The sequence below is a fragment of the Porites lutea genome, chromosome 8 (genome assembly GCF_958299795.1).
Source record: "Porites lutea chromosome 8, jaPorLute2.1, whole genome shotgun sequence".
NCBI classification, from domain to species: domain Eukaryota; kingdom Metazoa; phylum Cnidaria; class Anthozoa; order Scleractinia; family Poritidae; genus Porites; species Porites lutea.
The window spans coordinates 18031391-18046274 of NC_133208.1; the positions used below are offsets into that span (position 1 = coordinate 18031391).

At 38.7% G+C, this 14884-nt stretch overlaps 1 long non-coding RNA gene across 1 annotated transcript in view; it reads left to right on the forward strand.

Annotated features, from left to right (window-relative positions):
* Positions 1 to 1747: 1747 nt before the first annotated feature.
* Positions 1748 to 14884, forward strand: part of LOC140945862 (uncharacterized) — a 59429-nt gene continuing 46292 nt past the window's right edge. The window contains exons 1-2 of the long non-coding RNA XR_012166763.1: positions 1748 to 1889; positions 13709 to 13869. This is a non-coding gene — a long non-coding RNA (uncharacterized lncRNA). The remainder of the gene's footprint in view (positions 1890 to 13708; positions 13870 to 14884) is intronic.

The following is a 14884-nucleotide window of genomic DNA, read 5'->3' on the forward strand; positions in this document are numbered from 1 at the left end:
GTCGTTGAACTTTCAAGAATCTATTCACAACTCCGTCCTCTTTGTAAATTTGACACATCCGGTGATTGATTTCGCGAGAAAATAGCGAAAGCAGTCTTGAGCGTTGTTTCCGTGTACAATGTAGTGTTTTCTCGAAGATCAAACATGAGTGGATGGAAGTGGCAGTACGCCGACAAAGCCTGTTCTTGCCTCTCGAAGAGGGGGAAAGCCGAGCCGAGCGCTTCAGATAATTGTAGAATTTGCAGCTGTTGTTTCAAAACACATTTCGGCAATTTGAAAAGTGGATGGATAAGCTCTGAAAATATGTTTGTTGCCCCTAATAGTACTAGAGAAAGGTGAAACGTTACCAAAATTGGCCGACCTTCTGATAAACGAACTTTTCGTTGTCCAGTCGACGAAGGAGAATCTTTCTCCACAAAGGTGGAAAGTGCGCTGCGATTCTTTCGCAACTGAAAACGCCAACGGACAATGAATTCATCACGGTAGGGAACATCACAAATGACTTGTTGCAAACATAACTTGACAGTTTGGTAAGAGCTTGCATCAAAATTTAGCCAATGGGAATTGCCCGTGGCTGGGAGAAGCGGGCAATTAAAACGAATATATCTTATTCAAAACGGACAGTCCGTTTTTTTAGCGTCTCTCCCAGTCTCGCTCTCCGTTTTCAGCTTTTGTTTAACTTTTCGTGCGTACAGTGTACTTGAATATGCAAAAATACGGACTGTTTTGCAGTCTACGCGGATTTTAACAGGCCGTTTTCACACCGTTTGCTTTAGAGTCTCAGGTCGCTTTTCCCTTTAGACTTGAAGCATATTCAAATCTGACCAATAATGTGTTAAAATTGAAGAAGATCAGCTGTTTCACATATACCGATTCCGTGTCTGTTAACTTATCATGACTTATCAACCTACAGATAAGAAATTCAGTATACCTTCTCTTCTCGGATTAAGCCTCCACCGTGTCTACATTTCTGTTCGTGTTAAAACGGTTTCAAAACAGGTGGAAAGGAAATGCAACCCAAACAATAAAATATTCGCTAAATATGAGTCAGTACTTATCAAATGAAATGAAATGTTGTGTGAAATTTCAAACTGCTATAAATAGCAGTAGAAAAATGAAACACGGAAACTTTAGTGTTAGTAGGGCAGCAGACATGTATTTTAATTAAAAAGAAAAAAACCGGAGCTTTAAGTCTGTACTTAAAATACAACTTTCTGACAACGGGTTTTACTCACGTGAGGAAGCAGACATAAAAACGGAAACCTTTTAATACAGAAAGTCTAGACTGATCTGGAAAATAAAAGAAGATAAATATACAAAAAGCCTTGACAAGAATCTATCAGGTCTATGCAATAGTTCATACGCGAGATATTTGGAAAAACGTTTTACCCAAATTTATAAAGCTTTGTATGGAGACGCCATGTTTGTGTCCCTTTCAGGGGCACAAATATGGCCGCCGGAAACCAACAGAAACATCTGTTTTTGAGTTTTCCTACTTATGCGTGAATTCTTCGCTTGAGGAAGTCATAAAGATTAAAGTAATATTTATTCTAAGACAAGAAATGTTTAGATAACAAAATCTCCAAATATCCGTAATGTTTTTAAAACGGTTCCTCTGAGCGTTTCTGAGCGCTATATTGGGGTACATAATAGTGGGCAAGACCGCATGAGGTTTTTCGTATCGCAGGCACAGCCTGGTCTCAGTCGTTGTTATCTAAAGACTTCCTTGTTTGCGTCGGGTACAATCGGTACAATCGAACTTTCTTTGTGGGCGCTGCTTTGTTTGTGAATCACTTGGTACGGTGCTTCGTGTTCAGTTGTGTTAAGCAAAATCAACATAAAGTCAGTGCTTTTCTTCGCTTTTGGCGTCTCCGCAGTCTTTCTAACAGGTTAGTTTTAATTGAAGTTTTAAAGGTTTTAAATAAGAACTCAGTAATTCTCGAGAACACGTTCTTTAACCAAATGCGATATTCTAAAATGGCCAATTTCTGGTAAAAAAATAGCCATTTTCAGCAGTGTTTTTTCCACATTTGATGTAGTAGGCTTAAAAAGAGGTATTATCTAAAATGAAAATTCAAAATGTTGCCATGCACAGGACTGGTTCGGTAATATATTCCTTTTTTAATGCAGATCGTGCCGGTTTCCAGTCGTTTTAGGCAAAATGTTTTGCAATGTAACAATGATCCAGGAAAAATTGCGAAAATTTTCAAACGCACTCAAAAATAACCACGAAAACTTCCAGCAACGTTTTAGTAATATTAAAAAATGCAAGATTGAAAGAGGTTTTTTCAGATTACCAAAAATGAACTCAAAGTTTCCAAATACTCACGTGTACGATTGTAACTCAAAATGACGGTGGAATTTCAGGCGATGGCTGAAAATGCGAGGATGGAAATTTCCATCGTCCTTTGCTAATCATACAAAGAGCAAGACCATTCAGTACGCGACAATCTTTCAATGGCGATGGAAAATTTTGCCGTCAGTGTTACACAAACGCTGAAAACGTAAATACATTCTCCAAAATCATTTTTCAAACAGGCTGTAAACAATAGAGGATAAAGCTTTATCCCGTCTTGGCTGTAAATGACTACCATGATAAATAATTATCATCTCTAACAAGCCAGGTCAGAAATAAAACGTTTTTTTTAATCATAATTTTATTGGTGGCGTACAGTTCAGTTATCGCCAATGTCGCTCGGATTTTAGACTGCAAAACAGTCGGTTTTTTTCCAAAATTGGTTTAGAGTTGCGTAGGAGCAGCGTAAGAGCAAGCGCGTGAGGCTCACATGCCCGAATACGTAGGGCAGGTGAGGCGAGAGAAAGAAAAACCGACTGTCCGTTTTCCATATAATCAGTTCGTTCTGACCAGGGGGTTCAAAAACGTCGTTGAACTTTCAAGAATCTATTCACAACTCCGTCCTCTTTGTAAATTTGACACATCCGGTGATTGATTTCGCGAGAAAATAGCGAAAGCAGTCTTGAGCGTTGTTTCCGTGTACAATGTAGTGTTTTCTCGAAGATCAAACATGAGTGGATGGAAGTGGCAGTACGCCGACAAAGCCTGTTCTTGCCTCTCGAAGAGGGGGAAAGCCGAGCCGAGCGCTTCAGATAATTGTAGAATTTGCAGCTGTTGTTTCAAAACACATTTCGGCAATTTGAAAAGTGGATGGATAAGCTCTGAAAATATGTTTGTTGCCCCTAATAGTACTAGAGAAAGGTGAAACGTTACCAAAATTGGCCGACCTTCTGATAAACGAACTTTTCGTTGTCCAGTCGACGAAGGAGAATCTTTCTCCACAAAGGTGGAAAGTGCGCTGCGATTCTTTCGCAACTGAAAACGCCAACGGACAATGAATTCATCACGGTAGGGAACATCACAAATGACTTGTTGCAAACATAACTTGACAGTTTGGTAAGAGCTTGCATCAAAATTTAGCCAATGGGAATTGCCCGTGGCTGGGAGAAGCGGGCAATTAAAACGAATATATCTTATTCAAAACGGACAGTCCGTTTTTTTAGCGTCTCTCCCAGTCTCGCTCTCCGTTTTCAGCTTTTGTTTAACTTTTCGTGCGTACAGTGTACTTGAATATGCAAAAATACGGACTGTTTTGCAGTCTACGCGGATTTTAACAGGCCGTTTTCACACCGTTTGCTTTAGAGTCTCAGGTCGCTTTTCCCTTTAGACTTGAAGCATATTCAAATCTGACCAATAATGTGTTAAAATTGAAGAAGATCAGCTGTTTCACATATACCGATTCCGTGTCTGTTAACTTATCATGACTTATCAACCTACAGATAAGAAATTCAGTATACCTTCTCTTCTCGGATTAAGCCTCCACCGTGTCTACATTTCTGTTCGTGTTAAAACGGTTTCAAAACAGGTGGAAAGGAAATGCAACCCAAACAATAAAATATTCGCTAAATATGAGTCAGTACTTATCAAATGAAATGAAATGTTGTGTGAAATTTCAAACTGCTATAAATAGCAGTAGAAAAATGAAACACGGAAACTTTAGTGTTAGTAGGGCAGCAGACATGTATTTTAATTAAAAAGAAAAAAACCGGAGCTTTAAGTCTGTACTTAAAATACAACTTTCTGACAACGGGTTTTACTCACGTGAGGAAGCAGACATAAAAACGGAAACCTTTTAATACAGAAAGTCTAGACTGATCTGGAAAATAAAAGAAGATAAATATACAAAAAGCCTTGACAAGAATCTATCAGGTCTATGCAATAGTTCATACGCGAGATATTTGGAAAAACGTTTTACCCAAATTTATAAAGCTTTGTATGGAGACGCCATGTTTGTGTCCCTTTCAGGGGCACAAATATGGCCGCCGGAAACCAACAGAAACATCTGTTTTTGAGTTTTCCTACTTATGCGTGAATTCTTCGCTTGAGGAAGTCATAAAGATTAAATTAATATTAATTCTAAGACAAGGGATGTTTAGATCGCAAAATCTCCAAAAATCCGTAATGTTTTTAATCCACATAAGAGCTTTCCCGGCCGCCAGCTAAATGACGCGTCACGCAAAAGCCTGGAAATTCAAGCATCCTGTATCGCAAAACAAAGAACCCTTTTGAACCAAAAATTTGTTTGTATGAAGGTTTTAAGGTGCTCTAATATCACATGAAAGTATAAACTCAGAAAAAGGGATAGTTTTTTAGTTTGAATTTTGGTGACGTCACATGAAAACCGAGAATACGTTGCTTTTGATCGTTACGTCCAAAAACAGGTGACCAGGTGGGGCTGGCAGCGAGGCCTGGAACCCAGTTTACATGATCGCCCAAGTTAAGAAATCTTTTTTAAACCATAATTTTGTTCCAAGGGGGAGTGTAGTTTTAGGAATTTACATTATGGAATTTTACCCTTTCTGCTGGCAACAAAACACACTTGAATGATGACTCAAACTGAAGGCAGTGTAATAACTGCAGTGTAATAACTGCTATCGTGAAAAGAGAATTCCAAACACACAAAATAATTTCCCTTTCATTTCAAATCACAGGAAGATAAGAACTTAAGCATATCAACATGTGCAAAATCAGGAGAGAATGATCTCTTGGCAAAATTTATTTAGCTTTTAGTTCATAAAAATACATGAACTACGAGATTTGACCATGCCACTCAATCATCCAACGCAATTCTGCCAGGATACGTTCACAGAATTAAGAATTAAGAATTAAGAATTAAGACTCTCAATCAATCATTTCTTGTCGTCTTAAAGGTGTAGCAAAACCGTAAACAATTCTTTCGACCACAGCCACCGAATTAATTAATGAATTAATTTTGGGCCTTTCACTTGAAAATATAAACTGTTTTACATACGTATTGGAGGGTTGGCCCTTTTTTTAGTCGTGTGGGTCTTCTAAACAGAAACACAGCTTGAGAGCTTGCATCTAGAGAGATGAAGTGAGTCAAAAGGTCTGGCATCGAGGAACAATGTCTGTTTTCGATCAATGTTCACTGGTCTCGTTCTTAGCGTAGTAAACCGCATGTAATGACAAACACAAGATAAGAAGAAAGGAAAACGTGAGCTCCATATTACCGCGGACAAAAATTGGTTACAGCAAAAAAGCAATGACCAACGGGACCAAAAGCGAACTCATTTCACACTGTCGAATCGGCTGCAAAGACGAACTTCTTGTTGTTGTTCCCAGCCCGTTTCGCGCATGCTCACTACAAATCTCGAATGATTGACAGATTTCCTAACTGGGGCGATCATGGAAAGCCACATGTTAAAAGGAGCTTCGCTTTTAGCCCTGGCTAAATCTATATATTACATTTGTACACAATTTTAGACAATCAGTTACAAATGGCTCTTCCCAGAGTATCTCTTTTAATCTAACAATAATCATTGTACTAGTACATGTATAATCATAACTATAACAAAATTGTCAAATCTGATTGGCTATCAACTGCCCTGATTTTAGCCTTAATTGGACAGCTTAATAGACAGTACGCGTCATGCCTAAGTAATTGGACAGTACGCGCCATCATGCGCGCGCTGAAATGGCTTTTTTTTTTCACTGCTAGCAAAACAAAATTTCGGATTTCTTGTGTTTTGATTTAAAAAATTACCTATTATGTCACAAATTTTGTTAAAGGTATGATTAATTGGTAACAGAACTTCGTGTCGTCCAATTCGGTCTGTAATCATACTCGTGATTAAACAAATCGGACTCCCGCTACGCGGTCGTCCGATTTTGTTAATCACTCGTATGATTACAGACCGAATTGGACTCCACTCAGTCCTGTTACCATTACTAATGGCAGAGCTCCACGTTCGCGCCGCGCGCGGGCGCAGCCCCATAGCTAACTAAATCTACCCATCCCAGAAAATTTGGTAAACCGGGCGTCCGTTCGCACCACAGGGAAACCAATGTTTACTCCCACACTTTCTAGCCAGTTTGGCAGCCCAAGAGAAAACCAATTGCAAATCAATGTTGTAATCAATTGACAGCTATCAAAACAGGGTATCCACTGACCAGTATCACCTGACTGTACCGCGGGCTCAAGTGTCGACCCATCGAAGTCGAGTATTTTTTGAAGTTAGCCGCTGACAAATTACCAGTATCAAATGATCGCTGGCTCAAGTTTACTTTTTCCAATAATTCATATCAAATATGTTGTGTTGGCCCTGCATTATTAGGATTTTGATTTCAAACTGACCTCGGACACGAAAATTCAGCCAGTTTTTTGAAATACAGGCGGGGAAGACCTTTTCTTACCATGGTCACGCGTTGGTCACGCTCTACGTCCAATTTTTATGCTCCGATTGGTCAAAATTTGACAGATGAGCTCATGCGGAAAATTTATGCAGCATCTTGAAAGTTGTTTACTTTGACAGCTGAAGCTGACAGAGTTTTGTGTCAACTTGTGATGTGTTTAACTGTCAGGATGTACAAAATGAAATTCAGCTGCTATCAGGAGTCTTCTGTTATTCATGGCTTGTTTGTTTATTGGGTTTTTGGTTGAGAAATACGTCGCTTGTCAAAATCAGAAATCCGATTTCGGATGGCATCGTTTTCGTTTTCACCTTGCTTGATGCGGAAGGGGGTTGCAAAGTCTGAAGCGGTACTACTGGCCTTACTTGATACCTTTCAGGAACTGAATCTCGAATGGTAAGCCTGAGTAATTATTGTATTTGATGTTTGTTTTTGTTCTATCTAATTTCATGAAGTCGAGCACAGTTTATGCGGCAAGTTTATGCACGTTTGTAGGATTTGAGTCGATGACCTGGCCTAGTACCAGGTTTGATATAAGGTTACAGATTTTTAAAAAGCCTTCTGATATATTTTCTCACCGCAAATAGAAAGAAAACGTTCCGAAGAATATTTAGTTATAAATTTGGCCGTAGAAAGAAAACTTTGAGCGATTTTCTTGCTTTGAGGAGTTCATCTTTGAAAACAGTAAACACCACGCCGGGAAGCCGGCTAAAACATAAACTTAAGCTTTACGCCTTAAAGACTCAGGATATTTAGAGACACAATACTTGTCTTCGTGAACGAAAATTGCTGTCTCTGTAAATGTTTCACCGAATTATAGTTCTGTTATTGATTGTTAGTAGTCTCTCTTGTAATTTTAATCGCTTGTCTGTGCCCTTTGTTTTCATCGTTCATGAACATCGCTTGCAGGAGTACTCAAAAATGTCGCGCGTATCAAACGCTTTATAAGATTACACATCGTTACAACTGAAACCATTAAATAGCAAAAAAATAATAATAATAAATTCGTTCTTATGTGGAAGCGTAACTCTATTAAAGTTCATTCAAACACTCGACCACACGGACAGCTCGCACTATAGAAATGAGAACCGGCTGACCGTATGGGTGATTTTGGAAAATTTTTGAACAGTTTCGCTTAAAGCCCACGATTGATCGTCCTGAATTTTGACTGAGTGCAATTTGTCTTGAAAAATTGTGAAATACCGCATTCTGTCCGAGGTCTGTATGATCAGAGATAGTACTGTTTCACCTCAAATGTGATGTGTAAAAATTATAAAAGGTTGGTTTACACACCCCCAGATTTGTTGGCAAGAATTTGTAAAGTAAACCTGTCGAACGCAAAAAAATTCGGCCTGATTTGTTTTCCAAGAATTTGTTTTCGATGCCTAATCTACTGTGATCTTGAATGTGATCGAAGATGTTTGCTATTTTTTGGGTGTACATATAAGGCTATCAATTCGATAAAATAACTTACTAGCCTTTCCCTCAAAAGTCACATGAATGTGCCCTTAAGTTAACTGATTTGTGGATTAAAAGCTTATTGTTTGATTTAAATTATAAGCAATGGTAACAGGACTGAGTGGAGTCCAATTAAGAAATGGTAAACGTGCGGCGTGCAACCATGGAGTTATGGATGCACGCGGGAGGTTGCTAAGCACGAAACTGAAGAAGCGTAAGAGTCGCACGAGGCGATAGCCGAGTGCAACTCTAGCTTCTTGAGTGCTTAGCAAACCTCTCAAGTGCATCCATAACTCCATGATTGCACAGCTGCAACGTTTACTATTTCTTTTATAACATAATCAAAAGAGAAAAACATTATTTTTCATTTGCCTTCGGTTGAGTCATCGGTCCGAGTTCATGTATGCTGCCATCTGCCCGCGCGTAAACAAATCATGTTCTATGTTTTTCAAAAACCTGCCTTTGAGTTTTTCTTTCGCTGAATCAAAGGTTCTCCGTCTTCAGGTAAATTGCAAAACGTTTTTCGTTTTTATTCTGAATGGCATCTGTCTACTTGCTCTTAATATTAAGGTAAAAACTTTGAGGGAAAACTATTGCTGCAACTATAAACACCAACTAAAAGCCAGAAGATAAGCCAAAACTACATAAATGAAATAATTATCAAGATTATTTATGTGACAATTTTTGAAATAAACGTAAAGTAGAAATGAGAAAATTTGACTGTAATTCCTTTAGGATAACAAGTAACACTAATTTTAAAAAGAAATTAACTAGTTTTGTATCGAAATCTGTCGTCTGGGGAAATCCACCTATGAAAGTCAAAGTTGCAACTGAAATTCGCCGACACAGCCGGCGCTGAAGCTGTTGTTTTTCGACCGTTCTCTGAAGGACAGTTATGAATGAACACTGAGAAACAAAATAATACACACAGAAGTTATTTTTTGAAAAATTTATTTGAAAACCCTAATGTTTCTGTACTCAAATGAAATCCAGCGTAATGTGCCCGTTTAAACTCAACTAAAATTTTTAATCGATGCGATGAAAACTTCACAACAAAGCTGTCTCGAATTTGAGCGTGTTTCCTAAATTAACATCAGCTTGACGAAAAGTCAATAACACAATGCTAATTGATAAATTACATTTCAAACAGACTTTCTCTTCTATAAAAGACACACAAAATGTACCTTAAATCTTCGCTCGCTCGATTTTCCTTCAGCCGATTCTAGCCGCGAGGAAAACAGTGATTAATTCATCCAGGGCAAATTTGTCGCTTGATCTTTTGTCTTTTTTCCTTCAAAACGACACCTTAGTATTTTCTTCAACTTCCACTTTTCATCTGTGCATTTCATCGGTGTATTTTACCGTCAAGAGAGGAGATATGTTGAATTTGCCTAAATTTTACCGCGCTAGCTCAGTTTCTTGGCGTGCACCCAAATGGTAGTGGCAAACTGACCAATTAGAGCGCGCGATTTACTTTTGTTATGTTATAATTCGGTCTGTAATCATACGCGTGATTAACAAATTTCGGACGACCGCGTAGCGGGAGTCCGATTGGTTTAATCACGAGTATGGTTACAGACCGAATTGTACGACACGAAGGTCTGTTACCAGTTGATCATAACTTTAACAAAATTTGTGATATAACAGGCTATTTTTTTAAAATCAAAACACGAGAAATTCGAAATTTTGTTTTGCTAGCAGTGAAAAAAAAAAGCCATTTAACGGCGCGCGTGATGGCGCGTATCCTATTAAACTGTCCAATTAAGGCTGAAATCAGGGCAGTTGATAGCCAATCAGATTTGACAATTTTGTTATAGTTATGATTAGTAATGGTAACAGGACTGAGTGGAGTCCAATTCGGTCTGTAATCATACGAGTGATTAAAAAAATCAGACGACCGCGTAGCGGGAGTCCGATTTGTTTAATCACGAGTATGATTACAGACTGAATTGGACTCCACTCAGTCCTGTTGCCAATTAATCATGACTTTAACAAAATTTGTGATACAATAGGCTATTTTTTAAACCAAAACACAAGAAATTCGAAATTTTGTTTTGCTAGCAGTGAAAAAAAAAAGCAATTTAAGGTGGCTCGACTGGATTTTTTGGGGTTGATACCTCCCAACTTTGAGCATTAACTAGATCGGCATGAGTAAAGATATGGAAAAATTGTTACCACAACTGTATTATATAAAGATGAAAATTTCTTATGATCTGGGTTTTGTTGCAATCGGAGTCGCCATGGCAACGTAATGACGCCATTACGTTTTTCATTTATCTTTGTGTTTCTCTGTTCCAGGAGTTTTTTTGAAGAAATCGCTTTAGGGATTATGTACCTGCTATAATTGCCTCCATTATGGCGTAGTTTGAACAAATTCTATGAGAGCGTTTTCGAAATATTTTGAAATATAGTTTTAAGGATAATAAAAACAGTGAAATAGCATGCTACCTACACAATTCGCTAATATTTTAAGAAAATGATAAGCTTTGGAAACGAGGCTTCATCTCATAGCGGTTTGATTCCATTGAAAACTGCATACGACAAAAGAGGGGAATTGCTCTGGGCGATCGCGAGTAAGAAGAATTTTATTAACTTGCATTCACCTGCTTTTGATACAGTTTTTGGACGTAATTTGGTCCATGCCTAAAAATTTCGCATTTTTCCAAAAACCGCTCGATAAATTTTTGAATAAATTCGACAATCCCGAGATCAATTGTCAAGGAATATTCCCTGCAAGTTTCAAGAACATTGAAAACAGGGAAGGCTTTTAAATAGGGCCTCAAATATAGCCAATTTTCCCCCCAAATTTTGTGTTTACAAGTGAGCGTCCTCATTATTCACTGGCATTGTTTTCAAGTTTCATATACACGTGCACATTTAGCCAAAAGATAGAATTTGCATCAAAAAGGACCCTCGGTTAAATCTTCGGGATATGCTAATTACCGGGTAAAGAGACTAATGATATATTATAACATCAGAGCAACTCTTTGTGAGAGTTTCTGTGATGTTATAACCCGAGTAAGATAATTAAGAATTCCATCCTACACGATGAGCCGTGACGTTCACCGTTTCGGCTCTCACTGCTGTCTGTGACGACAAGCCAATTATAAGCATACTCCAGATATTTCTTCGGAAAGTAATCGAGGGTTCTTTTTGATGCAAATTTATAACTTTTGCTAGTTGTGCACGTGCATATGAAACTTGAAAACAATGCCAGTGAATAATGAGGGCGCTCACTTGTAAACACAAGATCTGGGGGGAATATTGGTTATATTTGAGGCCCTATTTAAAAGCCTTCCCTATTTTCAATGTTCTTGAAACTTGCAGGGAATATTTCTTGACAATTGATCTCGGGATTGTCGAATTTATAGAAAAATTTATCGAGCGGTTTTTGGAAAAATGCGAAATTCTTAGGCATGGACCAAATTACGTCCAAAAACTGTATCAAAAGCAGGTGAACGCAAGTTAATAAAATTCTTCTTACTCGCGATCGCCCAGAGTAATTCCCTTCTTTTTTTGTATGCAGTTTTCAATGGAATCAAACCACTACGAGATGAAGCCTCGTTTCCAAAGCTTATCATTTTCTTAAAATATTAGCGAATTGTGTAGGTAGCATGCTATTTCACTGTTTTTATTATTCTTAAAACTACATTTCAAAATATTTCGAAAACGCTCTCATAGAATTTGTTCAAACTACGCCATAATGGAGGCAATTATAGCAGGTACATAATCCCTAAAGCGATTTCTTCAAAAAACTCCTGGAACAGAGAAACACAAAGATAAATGAAAAACGTAATGGCGTCATTACGTTGCCATGGCGACTCCGATTGCAATAAAACCCAGATCATAAGAAATTTTCATCTTTATATAATACAGTTGTGGTAACAATTTTTCCATATCTTTACTCATGCCGATCTAGTTAATGCTCAAAGTTGGGAGGTATCAACCCCAAAAAATCCAGTCGAGCCACCTTAAGCGCGCGCGTGATGGCGCGTACTGTCCAATTACTTAGGCATGACGCGTACTGTCCTATTAAACTGTCCAATTAAGGCTGAAATCAGGGCAGTTGAGAGCCAATCAGATTTGACAATTTTGTTATAGTTATGATTAACTTATTAATTAGAGCTTCGCTTTTGGCCCTGGCTAATCCTATATATTTATTTAGTAATTAATTTAAAACCATCACAAGGTACTCAACTTTAGGAGCCCTCCATTTCCATTTACTTTTTGAGGGAGGTGCTGGGTGGCTTAAGGAATAAAACGAATGTCATGTAAACGGACCTTGAATAAATACCACTCTTCCGTTGGGCTAACAGTCTTATATTAACAAAAATTCTATGACATTAGCAGAGATGCCAACCTCTGGAGATCTAAAATATGGAGACTCTCTTTATTCACTACCCCCCGGAATTTCAAGGGATCCCCCCGACAAATTGACCCAGCCCCCAGTGGGAATGACTTAGGACATTATATGAATTCTTAATAAGGTACATACTATCAAAATCAATCATCGTTTTGATGGCAGAAATAGTCTTGTGAGTGACTAAATAAGTGCAAAAATGCTTCAGAAGCCGTACTGCGAATAAGAAAAAATTCAAGTCTCGAGCTAAAAATGGGCTAAATTTCAAACTAAGGCACAGAAAACCTCAAAAGATGATTTCACCTGGGAGATATTGTGACCCGTACGGGAGAGCGGGAGATCGGTGACGAGGGGCTTAATAGAGACTGGCCGTATTTGGGAGGGGAGGGGCCTTATTCAATTTAGCAAAGACGGTGGTATCAGTTCTCCATAAAGAATTAGAATACAAAGTAGAAAAGCTCAAGCACAAGAAGGTGAAGGTCATGCAGTTGAGGATCAAAAACAAATCCGAACTTCCGGTTAGTGAATAAACCATCCAGGATCAGTCCACACGACGTTTTACAGTCGTGATTGATTTACACAATCTATCATTTATTACTGAAGAATAATAGTGGGGAGGGGAGGGGGGCTTATTTGAAAGGGAGGCTTACAAGAAGATTTACGGTATAGTTCACTATGTATTCCACAGGGCGGAGTTGGGGGCAAACAAATGTACAAAAAAGCGACATGGACGTGCAAAGTTATGCTATTTCGCTAATCTAAGTTCATGTCTACACTATAGTGGATTGTGGCAGTGTAAACAGTTATTGGAACCGTAACGGAAATAATCTAGTAGGAACCCACCGTTCTGAGACAGCGATAAATATTCAGTGAGGATTGGTATTTAGCGCACCAAACCCTGTCGGCCCACCGCCCCTGGTTTAATTGTCTAGTTGGTCTGGATGGAGCATTATATTTTATCTAATGAATTCATTCGGAGCTTAGATTCTTTAGACCCCGTTTACAACGGTCCGGACAAATTTTTTAATTCAACGATAGCACAATGTAAATACGATTTATTTCAGTTCTGGGCGGGACGCTGGAGCTAGTTTGATTTTTAACCATGAGAGTCTCTATCCTTAACTTTTATATCTGGTATTCTATAAACTCGTCTACTGTTGCAGTTGTACGTCAGCAGAGGTACAGGTTTAACAAGCTTATCTTCAAATCACCGGGCAATTGAACAGTATCGTAGCTGGCTCCTTGTGAAATCGGCGTGAAAAGCCTGCACATTGACCTTCAAAATGTCGGAAGCTTCAGCAGTGAATGGTACTTCTAACACAATGTAAGTAAAACAGGTTCTTTTTATCGAAACGAGTTGTTTAAACTAGAAATCTTTATTCATTTCTACTGAAATTCCATTCTGCTAGCTTGAATTTCATCCGACTGCTTCGAGTCGTTTTCTCCTCAGTCTCGGCAACACGTTACTGAGGGAGTAATATATAGATTTAGCCAGGGCTAAAAGCGAAGCTCTGGTTAATAATACGTGTAAACAAAAAAGAATTAAATCGTGTAACACTAAACAGGGACGACAAAGAAAAAGACTAATAGATTTCATTAGCAAAAAAACCAAATTGCACGTGCAGCACCCTTTTTCTTCTAATTAGCAAAAAACAAATTTGCACGTGCAGCACGCTTTTTTGTCTTTCACTTGCCGTTGTTTTGCACGACTATAACGCTGCGCTGTTTTGTACGACTAAAACGTCAAACTTCCTTGTTATACAAGGAAGTTCCTTGTTTTTTGGAGGAATTGTCGTGTGTGCTTAGGCAATATTTTGTTTCCTGTGTTCATGTTCGCTTTTATTTTCACTGCCGCTCATTTCCACCTTGCTGGCCACTAGCATTTCTCATTTTCTCCTCGCCGCTTTGAATTTTCATGTTTTTCTTCCTACGAATTTTCAATAACTCGCTCTAGCTCTTTCTCTGTTATCCACGTTAGTGTAAACATAAAAAATAGCGCCGAAAAAGACACGACTTTGTCGTTGTTTTTACTTTCTAAAAGTCAGGGCAGCCATGTGATTTCCTTCCAAGTAAGACCTTGAGTTGCCATACCTGTTGATTGAGTTACTTTACATTGGTATGCCTGTGGTGCGGACGGACGGTCGCTCGCTCGCTCGCTCGGTGTACGGTCACGTGATTACCAAATTTTCTCGGATGGGCAGATTACCACATTTCCTTAGCTATGGGGCTCCGCCCACGCGCGGCGCGAAGCGCCGCGCGTGGAGCTCAGCTAATAACGACTCGAAGTAATCGGATGAAATTCACGCTACTGTTCTGCTTGCTTCAATTAAAACAAACGC